This window comes from Vespa mandarinia, chromosome 10 (assembly GCF_050613455.1).
Source record: "Vespa mandarinia isolate Hongniang chromosome 10, ASM5061345v1, whole genome shotgun sequence".
Taxonomy (NCBI): domain Eukaryota; kingdom Metazoa; phylum Arthropoda; class Insecta; order Hymenoptera; family Vespidae; genus Vespa; species Vespa mandarinia.
Window position 1 is genome coordinate 4,721,938 of NC_140819.1, and position 10,563 is coordinate 4,732,500.

Sequence of the window (10,563 nt, forward strand, 5' to 3'; positions counted from 1 at the left end):
TGATCTTGTCGTAGATCAGTTACATACATATTCGAACGCAAGATCGGTCGATAAGTTACGAAGCTTTGTTTTTGATCTTTAAAATTGTCTTTTTTTTTATACGTAAATACATTCTTAATGTTTACTCACATTTATTTTCATTCAGAAATACAAAGAATTAATCGTCCAATGTAATTAGTTTTATTATTAGTCTTAAAATTATACTGATTCAAGATTAAATAATAAATTATCTAAAATCAATTATGATTAGTTTAAACATCTAAAGTAATCAAAACGAACAAAAAAAAGAAAAACATCGCAGAATTTAGCTATGAGTTTGTCGAAGAAGTATACATTTATAAAACAATTTGACGATCATATATTTCTTAATTTTGAGGCTGAATAATTAATTAGAAAGAATTGATTTATTTGACATATTAGCCTGACAAAAAATACATTAACAATATGAATAAATTAATTAAACCGGTCATTGATGATCGGCGTCGATCATTTTTTGTTGTTCCCTTTCTCTTTCCTATTAATCTATAATAATTATGTAAGTACATATAATATTTCTTGATACGAAGCAAATGCGTATAGTTACTTACATGTGTATTTGCTCTCTTGAGGTTGTTTGATATTTAAAATGTCATAAAACTCATAGATTATTCCATCATAAAGATTCGTTTCGTCTATTGGCTATTGTTTTGTCTTATCTGTTTATATTTTTTTCTTTATTTTTAAATTTAAAATCTCATGCACAGCTATTCTACTTGCATTAATACCAAATCCTCGTTTTATTATTTTACATGCCATTTACATGATATTAGATATTACATAGAATCTATTTTTACATTCATTTATAGGTATCTGCAAATTCACTTGTAATTTTCGTGCAATCTTCACAAAGATCTCATATATTATTATTATCATTATTATCATTATTATTGTTATTGTTGATGTTATTGTTGTGATTCTTGTCCGCTCGAATCATCACTTTATTCTTTCATTAAAGTGCATTAATAATTAGATATGTTTTTAAACTTACGTTCGTGTTATTACGAGGAAAAGAAAAATTATTATGTATTTTTAAGCTTATATATATTTTATCTACCTACCTGTCTACTCGATATTTGAGAACAAATACGATATTGTTCATTAATTAGCATAATTAAATTATTCTTACTTTAGGATATGAAAACGAGGTTGACTTTATTTCTTTGATAGTAAGGTAGGTAGGGTGTCGACATATCTAATATACTTACTTTACTTACGATATCACGCAATGACTACCGTTGAAAGAAGGAAATAGGTATCGTTTGAAAGTCGAGCGACGAATTGAAGGCACACAACTCGATGATTCGAGCGTTTAGAGTCGGCTAATACTTTACTCGAGAGATTCGTAAACACGCATAGTATAGGTATAGAAGCATTCACGAACGAGCTGCACGTTACAACGTTAGATCCAAGCACCCACCTGTACCGGGTCTTTATCGAGCCACGAATTGTTTGCGGAATGAAAATATTGTCCCTGTAAACAAGTAGCTACAATGTGCCGGGCAAAGCATTCTACGTTATAACAAATCGTACCCCTCGTGCCTCGTCCCGTCTGGATACAAGTGCGCAATCGAGATCTGTTTGTCTCGGTTAGTCTCGGTCCTTAATCTACGATTAAATAACGATTTGCTATTTGACCTAGATTACGGATATCGCGGACTCGATCGATTTGTCAAACGGCCCCTTTTAAACATGGATACGATTAAACCCCGCGACAATGTTTTGCGCGTTTGCGTTTTTCCGTTTCCTATGGGTGATCTTTCTAAACGATATATGTACGTATATAGATATCCCAATTCGATCTCATTTTCTCCATCGTCTTATACATATATCTATTGTTAATTTTAACATACTGATCACCTTAAGCAATCATTCCCAAGAATGAAGAATTTATTATAAGATTTCGATACTTTGGATTATCGAAAACCGATGAATTATTAAAAAAAAAAAAAAAAAAAAGAAAGAAAGAAAAAAAAAGAGAAAGAAGAAAAAGAAAAAAAAAGGAAAAAGGTTACCTACTTCTTGATGGTTGACCAATATAAAAACAAAACAAAAAGAAAGATGAATAAAAAAAAAAAAAGAAAAAGAAAAGAAAAGTGTTTCGTCATTTTAAAAACAAATACAAAAGAGACGACACGAGAGAGACCGGACGACGATCCGACGATCCGAAGCGACGGTAGCTCGTGAACTTTCAAAGGACTCTACCTGGTCCACGTGGGTGGTCTCATCCTTTTTCTTTGTATTATTAACACGAATGATAACCCGTCATCGCACAAGGAAACTATACCTTCTTTTGTAGGATAATTTTTTTTTCTTTTCCCCTTTTTCTTCTTCTTCTTCTTCTTCTTTTTCTTCTTCTTCTTCTTCTTCTTTTTATTTTTATTTTTTCATCGAATATAATAGACCTATCTATATGGTTCGTTTCATTTTGATATTTTCATAGAGTGACGTGAAGAAAAATGAAAAAATTATACTAATAAAGAATGTAGATACTATTTATATCTTTATGGTTAAACCTGTACCAACGTTCTCCCAATAAATAATCTTTCGAAAATATAATTTATGCCATGACACGTGATAACAACTAACCGTGAGCTCAAATTATTTTTTCGAAAATTCTCTTTTACGAAAACGACAGTGTTACGTGCTTTTCGAACGTGACCCAAAAGTGGACGCACCTGATTTTCCTTCACGCGAAACATTGACTTCTTGACGGTACCTCTTGCTTTGTTGTTCCACAGACGTTAAAACAACAAATCCTAAAGAATCGCTAGTACCCAAAGGCCAAAGTCGAGCAAACCTTAGCGATAACACGACAGGTAGACATGTTGGACGTTTTGGTCCATTCTTTCGCGTTAAATTTCAAAGGGCTATTTTTTTAACACCAACCTGATTCAAAACGGATTTACAGCTTTTACTAACAGTGAAAAGAACGTGCTAGAATACAAAAATAATATTTTGCGGGTAAAATATAAAAAAAAAAAGAAAGATAAGAAAAATCTACATACGTTTTGCAATATTATATAATTATACTTCGATTATTATTATTATTATTATTATCATTATAGATCATATATATTATTATCATCATATATATTATAATGTTTGATTTATGTCACGATATTAAATAATTTCTTTCCATTTATATTAATTACTTTTAAGTTATTATATATTTATAATTGTTAAACACGCATATATAAAAGTTAATTATTATATATAACATTTAATTATATAAATTTGTATTGAACGTGTAAATAATTTGAAAATATAATTTCAACTTGATTTGTTATTTCTTAATTATATTAATGGATAGATTTTAATTTTACAAAATTTTCATACCCATTCTAATTATTTAATTGGCTAAAATAAAATATTTATTCTGATATCTTCAGAATAAAAAAAATATAATCCTAGAAAATGTATAAATCCGATTTCCATGTAGAACACTTGTGCACAGTCGCAAGACAATAACTATGGCCAAGTCTCTTCCAAACCATCTGTACCAGATGGTTTCTAATTTGATCAATGGCTGTTAAACTATTGTAAAATCCATCTAAATCGCCACGTTTATCCCTGGTTTAACACCATCGAAATCATCGTCACAACACACTGCAGGAAAAAGGGAAAAGAGAGAAAATCGTGCCTAAGATGTGACATAGATGGATTCGAAAACTTGAAAAGAAACAAAAAAGATCACTAATTTTCATTATCCTATCGGACAGGAAAAACCCAAAATATTTAAAAAAAAATTTTCTTATAGTACCATATAGACATTCGAGAAGATAATTGCTAAGGTACTTACATATTAATGAATAAATTTCAAAGAAAGGAGATAAAACAAAAAGAAAAAGAAAAAAAAAGAAGAAGAAGAACAATGAGTAACAATAGTTATCTAATTGTAAACGAACTCTTGAACGTCATTATGTACTTATCTGATAAAAAGGAAAAAAAAAAAAAGGAAAAAAATAGAGACAAAAGATGGAAGAAAGAAAAGAAGAAAAAAAGATACAAAAAATAAGGAGAGGAAGAAAAGGAACGTGCGACGAGTCTATTATTTTTGCGTTTCTCGATCGACAGAAAGAGAGAGAAAAAAAAGAGAGAGAAAGAGAGAGAGAGAGACAGAGAAAGAGAAAAAGATAAAAGGGGTGGCCTCAACGACCCTCCGACGGGCCGATAGAGCCCATCCGATGATTTGGCCCTCGCAAATCTGAGAAAAGCACAACGAAGCACGCACAGCACGTGTCTGGCTTGCGTCTGCAGTAACTCCGTCACGATAAAGCACACGCACGAAATATCTATCTTGCCTATCGTGGTCCTTCCTGTTTAATTCTTTTTTTTTGTTTTTTTTTCTTTTTCATTTCATTTTTTTGTCTTTTTCATCAAATTTTTCTTTTTTGTTTTCTTTTTTTTTTCTTTCTTTTTCTTTTTTTTTTTTTAAGTGACTCGAAAGACGAACTGCCCTTATCCGACATTTCAATTTGTTTTCTTGACACGTTTCCACAAATTTTCTTACTATTCCCGTTCCCTTCTCATTATCTCTTACTACAATGACAATGAATAATGATTTCGTTTATGTGATTCATCATAAAACCCGAACAATATGGATTGTATGTATTTAAAATTATCTAACAACCCAGTGAACTAAATGCGGTATCGCATTATATTTTCTATCATACATATCAGCAGCTATCATTAGAATGAGAACACAAGAGAAGAATATATCATTGATATGATTTCAACCTGATTAGCTCAAATAATGAAGAAACTTTTCCTTCGTTCTAAATGACTTTCTTTCCTCTTTGTATTTACGAATTTCACGATAAAAAAATTTGAAAATAGAACTAGAAATAAATTTTTTTTTCTCTTTCTCTCTCTCTCTCTCTCTCTCTCTCTCTCTTCTTTTCTTTTCTCTCTCTTTCTTCGTTTTTTTTTTCCTCGAACTTTGCCTTCGTAAAAGAACTTTCGAATGTTTATACGCGTTAAATCAAATAATCTTTTATTTGGCATCGAAGTATAATAGTGATTCACCGACTAAGAGGAAAAATACCATATATCTATTTCCTCTTCTCTCTCTCTACCTCTCTCTTTTTTTTATTTTTTCTTTTCTTTTTTCATACTTTTGATCTTTTTTTCCTTAATCTCCGTGCCGCAATATCGCATAGGTTAGTACGTGGATATAAGCGAAGAAAAGTGACGAACGAACGGGCGTCAGAGAGTTAGGCACGCCGTGGCGCGAACGCCAAGATACAAAATGAGAGAGCAAATGTAAAATGTCGCGAAGAGCCTCGTCGTGCTTGGAAAAAGGTGAGGGGAAGTTGGAAGGGGGTGGAGTGTAAGAGAGGAAAGAGGAGACCCTCTTCTTTTTTTCTTTTCTTTTACTTTTCTTTTACTTTTCTTTTACTTCTCTCTCTCTCTCTCTCTCTCTCTTTCTCTCGTTTTTTTTCACCGTTCTCCGACTAGAAAGGAAGCTCTTTCAGTACATGTAAAAGCACGTACGGTCGGGGGGATCGATTGTGCAAACAAGAGCCCAGCTCCCTCTCCCTTTCCTCTTCCTCCTCCACCTCCTCCTCTTTCTCCTTCCCCTCCTTTCTCCCCCTCTAACCCCCCTGGCCCTCCGCACCCCACCCCTCTTTCTATCCGCCGTTCTCTCGTTAAATTTCCGTTTCACCGTTTCCGTGTAAACGTTGTAAAAGGTAAAAGTTGTAAGCAGCCTATCTCTCGTGCCGGATAAAAAAAGAAAAAAGAAAAAGGAGAAAAAGGAGAAAAAGAAAAAAAGGTAGAAATAAAACAAGGAAAAACAGGAAGAGAAAGAGAAATGAAAAAAGAAAAGAAAGGGAGGAAGAAATGAAAGAAGAAAAAGAAGAAGAGGAAGAAGCAAAAAAAAAAGAAAAGAAAAAAAAAAGAAAAAAAAAATGAGAGAGAAGAAAGAAAAAAGAAAAATAAAGGAAAGATACGAAAGCATTGACTTTCGCCTCTTTCGTACCGTTCCACTCTGAATTGAATTTTTCCAACGTCAAAAAGAAAAAGAAAAAAAGAAAGAAAATTCTTTTTTTTTTAACGATCGAACGACCTTCGCTCGTTCCTGATCTTAATACGGATTAGTTTTGGCCAGGTTAACTTTTCTACGCGTATAGACATACATACATACACACACACACATGTGTATATATATATATATATATATACATATCCATCTATAGGTATACATCATATATATATAGGTAAAGGAAAATTCGTCAGGCTTGACGATCGATAAGGGACGTTAAAGGTAGTCCGAGGGCAGGTGGTGGATGAGTCCACGGATCAAAAGGCAGAAATTAGCGGCGATTTTTAGTCCATGCATTCTCTCCCTCTACATACGTCACCCTACGACCAAGTCAATTTTAATAATTTCAACCCTCTCTCTCTCTCTCTCTCTCTCTCTCTCTCTCTCTCTCCCTCTCTCTCTCTCTCCCTCTCTCTCTCTCTCTCCCTCTCTCTCTCTCTCTCTCTATTTCTTTCTCTCTCGAACAGTAACGTGCTCTTGCGATGACTCGTAAAGTTCACCGACGAGTTTCAATTATCCGAGAACCTGAGTTACTCCCACGAGTTAGCTTCTCCATGGGATATCGATCGTGGCATTCGTTAAATGCACATAGGAGAGAAGGTAACGTTGTGTGGGCTTGTGTATAATTTTCAATTTTTACTAATATTACAGACTACTTAATATCTAATATTTTGGTAGTGTAAGTTATATGTAACCGGAAATGGGCATTATTACTTGAAGCGTTAACAAATATCCTCACTATTTTTCCATGTAATTATGATTCTTTTAACTGTTTCTTTTCTCTTCCTTTTTTCTTCTTTTTCTTCTTCCTTTTTTTTTTTTTTTTTTTCTTTTATCAAGTCTTCTTCAATAAGAAAAAAAACCCTATAATATTTCTTATTACATCTTCTTGATATTTATTAAACTTTTGAGCTCTCTCTCTCTCTCTTTCTTTCTCTCTCTCTCTCTCTCTCTCTCTCTTTCTCTTTCTCTTTCTTTCTTTCCCTCGATATATCTCTTTCTTTTTCTTTCTCACACTAAGTGTTACCGCTATAATCGCCATAAAAATGTACAAGAGTACCTGCGCACCAGGTATCGCAACCAATTCATTGTTCAAGATAGGAAGAACAAAGGTTCGCAGTTGTAGCACGTGCAAACGAAAAACTTTACTGTCCTGAATGCCGCCACCATAAAATCATAATCGATTTATGACTGCGGCACTTTTCGCTCGAAACCTTCGAAGGTTCCTAAGAAAGGTATATACTTACCTAAATTTTTTTTTGTAGATCTATCTACAACAGATGACGATGAAAGTGAAAAAGGGACGATAAGGGACTATAATCCAAATCCATGAAAATCCTTGATTATCACTACGACGAAAGTACAATGTTTATTTATTATCATTGATCCACTCAGAATATCAAATTTACAAATTAATCAAATTAGAAACAAAAATGTATAGGAAAGTGTTATTCTTAATTATAATTTTTTTAATCATCCTTATCTAAGATACTTTCTAATTTTAAATCAAATAATAAAGAAGATAATAAATTTGCATTAACAAGTCATTCGATTTAAGACGATGATATAAAAACAACATTTTCAATGTAATGTAACAAGTGAGAAAATTTTTCTAAGAATAAAATTTCCGATCGTTTACGTTACCTGATAAATAGAATATCTAAAAGTAGAAACACACAAAGAATCTTAGCGTTAGATAGAAAAGAACGCGTTGTGCTTTCCCTTAGCTACTTTGGATCTTGATGTCGAAATAATGTTTTCTTACTACCTTGTTATCGAGACTATCGAGATACCTTTTACTGTTTCAGACGGATCTTCGTGGGAGGTTGCGCAGCACGCAAAAACAGAGATCCATACGCAAGAATAACACCTTCCGTGTCTGGCTAATCACAACACTTAGAACGCCCTATACGTATACGAGATACGACATTGGAAAAACATTCGATCATCTCGAACGAAACGACCAAGGAAATGAGTAAGAACTACCACGATTAACGGCATAAGGAGAAACGAACGTAAACGTTCTGCTAATCAAAACAATGGCCCCGTATGTATCTATATAATATTGTAAGACTCATCAATTTTATAACGAACGATCGAAATAATCAAATATAAAGATGATATATCTATGATACATATTTACATTTACTTTTAACCATCCTAAACGATCGGAAAAATCTAAGGATAATGTTGATTTTTTTCATATTTTTATTATTCGATTTGATCTATACCGTCAAAATTTCTCTCGATAATTTTTCTTCCTTCCTACGTTATATTACGTCTTATTTGATTAAAAATTGCAACGTACAAATAGATACATTATTTATTTATACATATATATATATATATATATATACATATATATGTATAAAATTCTTATCATAGTAAAATATTTTACAAATTGCTAATTTTAAATTATTAAAAAAGAAAAAAAAATATATAAAATACGAAAGAATTCGATCGATTCTTTCGGATGTGCAAACAAGATACTATCGCGGGATATCACGGCCCTACTTATCATAACTCTTATCATAATTTATGCTTGGTCGAACCTACACACGGCGGCGTTTAAATTGTCACCTGAGAATTTCTTACTTCGTATACAAAAATGTGTGTGTTTGTGTGTGTGTGTTGTAGTGAGAAAAAGAGAGACTATGTTGTGTATATGTGTGCGTATGTATGTGTGTGTGTGTGACAAGGAAATTGTAACAACGTTTAATTGCGATATTAAATTTTTCATTGAAAAATATTAAGTTGAAAAATGCAGTCGAAAAAAAAAAGATATTACAAGTATGATCAACATCAATCGTATTGTATAGTGCACTTTAAGAAAGATCATTATTACAAATAGATTAAATGTTTATATAAATTCAATTATGTGATGACACAGTTTAATCAGAACTACTACAAAGTCTATAAAAAATGTAATGAAAATACACATTAACTTGAGATTTCATAGTACGGGAAAACGGTATGTATGTATTTACAGTGTTATCTTGCAAAGATTTATTTAATTATTTATTGAAGATCTCGATTACGTAACGAGGTATATAGTTTACTTTTATATACTACATACAAACATTATCTATCGTTAGCAGAAGTTTCATTAATACATTGGTTAACTATTTCCATTATATTTACTTCCTTCTACGATAAAACTTTACGTGGGGAGGGGAAAAAAAGAAAAAAGGAAAAAAGAGAAAAGAAAAGATAAGAAAAATCCCAATCTTTGGTTAATTCTAATAAAAACAATACATCACTATTTTATCGCGAGATCGTGTTATTTACAATAATCATCTTAACATTATGTTATTGCTCCAAACACTATGCGATAAGGCAATTGTGAATTCTCGCGTATTTAAAACTAATTTGATTTTGGATCATTTTTTATAACTAATGTAAAATAATGATCGTCGTTATAAAACTTTACAACTAATCTAAAATAACTATATTATTATTTCTTATAGTATATTAATATTAATTTTTATTACTAAATCTTAGGAAAAAACAATTGCTTTGATATTCTGCTCGGCGTGATCTCTTACTTTTAAATTGTTCACAAAAAATATTCATTTGGAATTGAGATGAATAAAGACAAAGTAATAATTGCAATCTTTTTTCTTTTCTTTTGTTTTTTTTTTTGGTTTTCCTTTTTTTTTTCTTTTTTTTTGTGTTTTCTTATAATCTTTAAAATTTTTTGATTAAATGATTAAGATTAAATTAAACGTTAAAAAAAATACGTGAAAGTGCAAAGCAAATAAAACGATAACAGTATTATTCACTCGACAATAATAGTAAGATCATTCGGTTAAGATACATTTCTATAATATTACTTAATTATATACAATTTATCTTATTAATATATCCTATATGAAGATATGAAAATATAATGATATCTATTCGATGATTATCATGCAAGAATATAATATTTCCTTGAACAAAAAAAAAAAAAAACAAAATTCTCTCACAATTTTTCGTTCCTATTAACATAAACATTTTCCTATATTGTAATATAAACATTATTAATTGATCAATGGAGTATCATTACCTCATTATTATATATCATTCAAAGAAAAATGTCATGGGTTTGATAAATTTGAAAACGACGAAGAGATCACGTTTTATTCATTTTTCTCATTTAGAAAAAAAATAGAAAAAGAAAAAAAATAAATAAATAAAAATGGGGGAAAAAAAAAAAGAGAAATTAATGGCAGTAATTCTATCGAAAAGAATGATTGCGCCATAATTAATCAATTCAGATCTACCAATCCTAAGATAATTTGCTTTCACTTATACACACAGGTATATTCATATATAAAAATAAAGGAATATCTTGTAATAACGAATCACAGAGGACTACCCGGACTTTGCTAATAATCGAATAAAATCATATCCCATATAACAAATACGTATATAGTGAAGCTCTCTCTTCGCGCGTATGAGCAAAAAAGGGAAGAGATAAAAAAACAAACAAAAAAAAA

General features: G+C 31.2%; 1 protein-coding gene across 1 annotated transcript in view; it reads right to left on the minus strand.

The window, feature by feature from the left end:
• Positions 1–10,101: 10,101 nt before the first annotated feature.
• Positions 10,102–10,563, minus strand: part of LOC118446202 (uncharacterized) — a 7,938-nt gene continuing 7,476 nt past the window's right edge. Inside the window, exon 7 of the mRNA XM_085659600.1 lies at positions 10,102–10,563. This exon is cut by the window's right edge and continues 933 nt beyond it. The gene's annotated coding sequence lies outside the window, so the exon portion shown is untranslated.